The sequence below is a fragment of the Triticum aestivum genome, chromosome 7A, assembly GCF_018294505.1.
Source record: "Triticum aestivum cultivar Chinese Spring chromosome 7A, IWGSC CS RefSeq v2.1, whole genome shotgun sequence".
Lineage (NCBI taxonomy): Eukaryota > Viridiplantae > Streptophyta > Magnoliopsida > Poales > Poaceae > Triticum > Triticum aestivum.
Window position 1 is genome coordinate 28,137,352 of NC_057812.1, and position 5,907 is coordinate 28,143,258.

The following is a 5,907-nucleotide window of genomic DNA, read 5'->3' on the forward strand; positions in this document are numbered from 1 at the left end:
GAGTTTGGACATGGGCACACAAAGAGGGGTTAATAGGTGCGATTACACAAACAATTTAGTCCATGCACATAAGATTTATGGACCTGGAAGAAATTTACTACATCGAAAACATTGCATTGTCTGAAAATAGCCTCTACGTGCGCCTAAAAAATGGTAGTTCCATTTTGAGACCTAAGGAAGACACGGCTCCATTGTCTGGCCGCTTGAGTATGCAGCCAGTCCATCCATGTTCGAACCTCGGCTCTAGTGCGTGGTACTCATGAAGTTTTCTTATATTAAAAAACGCCAACACGAGGACACCTAATCCCACAAGTTAGCGCACGTCCTCATTTAATAAGTGGAAACTCTTTTGAATCATACGTTATACTCCTGCGATTAAATGCCCAAAATTCCCTGATTTAATGTCATGCACCCCGAGGCCTTATCCGTTATCACTTTTTGTTCGACCACCGAGTTCGCTTGTTGCCAGGTAACTCGAGACCATATTTGAATTGGTAGAAATTGATGTAAATAGCCGAGGTGGGACTATTAAACCGTGGAAACTTTTAATGAAAAAAAAAACTGTGAAAACTTGTGCGTTCTCTATTGTAATCACGTGCAGATGCTTAGCCCAGTTGGTACCCGCAGCTCTAGCTGTACATGAGATTGTAAGTTCGATTCTTTAAAAGGAAAATTTGTTTTTTTTCCTCATTTTGCTACAGGAGGCCCGCGTGCCCACCTCATGGCCCATAAGTGGGCTGGAACCAATGCTACGTTGAAGCAATTTCACAGGCCCAAACGCAAAATTAGCACCCCTGGGAAGCCCAGCCACGTTTAGACTTCTGGCCCAGGTGACCTACGAAACGATTTTTAGTGGACTACGTGGATTTACCTGTAAATAGTACCACCTCGCTTATATATCTTAAATCTATATCTATATTTATATTTATATTTATATACCTAATATCAAAGGACGGAAGATTTCATAGTTTTTCATACGTCTGGGTTAATTGTTTTTATGTCAACTCGGAATTAGGATTAAAAAAAAGAAATCTTGGCTGATGGGATTCGGACCTAGGACTCCTCATCACAACAGCTAGACGTAAACCACCAGGCCTCTCATACGAATATGGTCTTATATAGAAGCGTGCTCTAAGTATATCTCCCCAACTAACAGCGGGAATAAAGCATACAAAACGAGTCTTTCCACGAAACCTGAGTCAATCAACACTGCCAAGCCTCCTACGCATAATCGCCCGCTAAGCACTCGCTGTCCACTGCTTCCTTGCGGGGCTTCCGGGGGCGGCAGTGTACGAGCCTGGAGGTAGGAGGAAGAGCAGGGTAGTGGACATGTTGGATTCGATCCTCGTCTGGTTTGCCCAGACCTAGTAGATTATGCCGGCCCTATGGTCTGCACACGGCGGCCTAGCTTTTTTTTTTTTTTTTTTGAGAGAGAGAGAGAACGGCGGCCTAGCTAGGACCAGCGTCCGTTGGCTGTGTCACCGCCCACGGGTGCGCAGGCCAGCGTCGGCCAGGCAAGATACTGGATGAGCGACCCGACACTGTTCAACGCTTTCATGGTGGAGCTCCGGGGAGCGTTGCACGCCGTGCTGGCGGACACGGCGGCGGACAGCCTGGACGTGTAGAGCGGTAAAGGAGGGCGCACTTTATAAGGTAATTGCACGATAGATTAGAGTTTCTCAAGGATCCCATATATTGCTTCATCAGGGAACAAGGATGGAGGTGTGAAATCAGGCTGCTGGTTATGTCGAGGTGGCCAGAGCAAAAGATGGTTTGTTCTTCTCATAATATACATCGTCACGTGCTGGCGTCTCCAGCATCATCACATCCGCCGGTTTCTCTGAGTATATTGCTATCATGATTTTGTTTACAAACAGACGATGGCTCAGGCCCTTTGTCTCCTAATCAGTCGTATCAAATGTGAAATCTGTAACTATGTGCGTGACGTCCATAGAAGCTCGAACCCACATCTCCTGATGCGTCGTCATGTAAAGCTCAGCAGCACCTACGGTCCTGCACCTCCTGAACGTCCCACTGCAGGAGGACCGAATACATGGGACACCACAACATGGACTGCACAAGCATGTTGACTCTTGCACGTCTTGGTCTTAGACCTGATGCATACATTGATCATACTTATGTAAAGAGAGGTCCGATCTCTTCTCCAACTTCGCAGAGACACCACCGGTGGTCTTCAGAGACCTGCAGCAGTGACAATTTGTGGATCTAAATCATGAATGTCTGGATCTCCTTTGGTTCATTGATGGAAATAGTAGCAACAACAGTACTCGCTTCAGGCAGGTGCTCCTCCATTCAATAGGTGCTTCTCCAATCAATAGATGTACAATTGTTTATTGCAATCTGTTTATGGACGAAATTAAAGAAAACACATTACACGCAGACGGTGTTGTATGGAATATGCCTTGCGTTTTCAGACTTGAATCATAGTTCAAACCAATATTTATAGTTGGCCACTTGCTACCTTTGCACATATACATGCAAAATCTAAAACTTTATAGCATGTTATATTCCAACGAGAGGGATAAGGAATATAAATCTGCATAGCATACATTGTTAAAAAATTCCAATTTTAAGTTGGGTGTATGGCCAATTCAATACTTCTTTCTCTCTCTTTCTTTTTTCTGATCTGCAATACTTCTTGCATGGCTGCTATGTTTTTTTACCTCATTGCATGACTGCTATGTTAATTAACTTTTATGCAAATTTATGTCCATTCTATTCTCTAAGGAGTATACTAGGACATTTGAGCATGCCTTCTTCTCAAAAAACTTATATGAGCAGACTCTTAATACAATATAATATTGGTATGTGGACCGTAAATAGGATCTGTAATCTCCATCTTAAATGATTTCAACTACTGCAAATGTCGGTATGGTCACATTATTTGATTGATGTGAAAATGGATCTGATGTTGTAAATGCGACTTGAGTCTCGACATCTATAGTCATGTAATTGATTTGCCTCTCCATAGGTTATTAGGTTTTAAATTTCTCATCCCGGTAACAGAAATAAATTTTCTAGAAAAATCAATGTAATAAAGCATATCTGTTTCAAACATTTTCTATATGAATTTTGAGAGTATGTGCCAACCTTTTGTCCTTTAGATAGATCACAACACCAACCTAATTTTTTGATAGATAAACATGATTTTTCATACTTAGTTGGTTCTAAACTTCCGGATATCATGAGATAATTGCAGATAATATGTCTTAGTTATCAGTTTAGCTCTTAATCTCTTTCTCACACATAGAAAGAGAGAGAACGGGAAGTAGGATACGTGGCAGCAATGATGGGCTGCCGTATTGCACACAGATAAGTTGCGTATAGAGTTGAGCTTATCGGGTTACGGATTTGTGAATTTTTTTTCTACCGTTGCAACGCACGGGCATGTTTGCTAGTAAATATAAAATCACCTAAGCGGGACGAAACCAAAAATATCACCTTGCTTTAATAGTAGGTATAGATTGGTTGCAAAAATATATCCATCCAAGTAGCATGTGACAAGATTTTGCGCATGATTTATCACACTATCTTGATGATCTACTTTTCATGGATTCTTTTTGTGCGACCTTTCCTAGACTTGATTATGTAGTAGTTTGTGCTATGATCGTCCGAGCAACTAAGCATATTGCAGAATTATTCGAAGTTCCATACGAGAGTGGTGACCCTGGGATTTATATTTTGTTTCATGTCGTGTCGTGGTCTTGTTATGAGAGATCTACATGTATACTAAGTGTGTGTGCGCTCACATCACATTTTACATTTATTTACAATTAATTACACATGAGAATACAAGAGCGGCCGAGAAGAAGGAGATCAATAGCGTGAGGGCGTTCGTAGCCTCACTAAATTTTTTGTCTCGGCTGAACAAAAACCATCTTTATTTGTTTCTACGTGGTCGCCAGCAAGATTTGAATAGGCTAGGAGCACTCATAACATGTCATCAAGGGAAGCACGGAATCAATGCGCATGAAAAATGCAGCTATGTCCGCATATAGGTGCAATCAACATAAAAGTTCCCAATACGAATAGGTGAGTTGTTTGATCAGGTTGTCTAAGTGAGCGCTCTGACAATGCAAGGAGGAGAAAATACTGGAGAAGGAGAATACAGGATCGTCCCATACCGAGACCAATCTGCCAAGTTATCCTACACCTATGGATTAATCATACGAAATTAAAATTAACGGATGAGGTTGTATCATGTGGTTGGAGGGGGAGGAGGACCGATACAACATCGATGCGGCAGTGTCGAGAAACGGCGGGTCTGGTGATTTTGGTGCAATATGCACAAACCAGGACGTGGCCTTTTTGGGAGCAAGTCTGCAGTTGTTTTCAAGGGCATTTCTAACCCAACTACAACAGAAGCACTTGTTGCCAGACAAGCCATGGACGTTTCAGATGATCCATATAATCAACGAATTCATGTTGCCTCGGACTGCAAGGTGGTGGTTGACGCTATAAAGCAAGGAAGTCATGCAAGCTACAGAGCAATTATCCATGAGATCATTGGCTACTCGTCAGTTTCTTATTATTTGTTATATAGTCCATGAGTTTAGGAGATCGAATTTTGAAGCTCTGAATCTAGCAAAGCATGCTTTTGTCTCTAGGGACCGGCCATCATGTTTGGTTAGACCAACCCGACGATCTTTCTTTCGTCCCTCTAAAAGCTTAGCGAGATTCTGCTAAAAACAAACTTCCCCCCTGCACCTTCATGTCATGATGTGTGTGTTGCTGGACAAAACTCAGGACAGTTGTAAAGCACGCGTTTGGTAGGCTGCATACAGCGCAACCAGGCCCGGTCGGGTTGAAAATGGGCTGTTTGGTAGCCTGCAGGCCGACCTGGCTCGCATCTGCAGAGAACTTAAAGCACTCCGGCGCCTGGCTTGCTGGGAAAGCTTGAATCGGCCGTTTCCAGTGAGCCGGGCTGAGTGGGTGGAAAAGAAGGCGCGACATAGGGCGTGGTACAGGGGGAGTGCGGGCGGAGATGGTGGGAGGGGAAAATTGGCCGAGGCGAGGTGGCGCCAAATATACCTTCTCCACCCCATTTACTTGCTCACCTCTAGCTGTAGGACAAACTCTCCTCTGTTGTTGGCACCGACGGTGGCGGCTACTCAAATCTGCGGTAACGACGGCGGCTGCGACACTCCCCTACAGTGGCAAGAGGCGGCAGGAGCACTCCACGGCAGCGGGCAGCTGCTTCTCCCTTTCTTCTTTGTCTCTATTCAGCCATCCTCGTCTCCGCCATGCCTCCCCCGACCTCAAAGCTGGTAAGCTACCTCCTCCCCCTCTTCTATTATGTGTTAGGTCGTTCGATAGGAACGTTTAGGGTCGATAGCGCCATCGCTGACCGCATTATGGATGTCACTTAGGTTGTGGATGAATGGACGAAGCTTATAGTTCGGGCAACATCGCTGATAGCTATGGTTCAGGCCTGGATCTTGTTGGTCCATAAGAGAGCTATTCGTCGGAATGGGAGACCTAGCATCTGGTATGCTCCGATGTTAATCCGGGATCAAGAGAGGATAGCGAATCTGAAGTACATCCACAACTGCAACGACACAGAGGCTATGTGGATGCTTCGAATGAAAAGAGCACCTTTCGCCAGGCTTATGCAGACGTTTAGGAGGAGGGGCTTCTAGAAGATAGCATCCACATCATTATGGAAGAGCAAGTGGCCATGTTCCTTCATGTTGTTGGTCATAACCAGAGGTTCAGGGTTGTACACAACACCTTCAAGAGATCAATGGAGATAATCTCCAGGTACTTCAAGCAAGTGTTATATGTTGTTGGGGAGCTCAGAGGAGAGATGAACAGGTCACCAACCGGCCGGACTCTTACCAAGATTCGCACTAGCCCAAGATGATATCCATACTTCAAGGTGAGCTT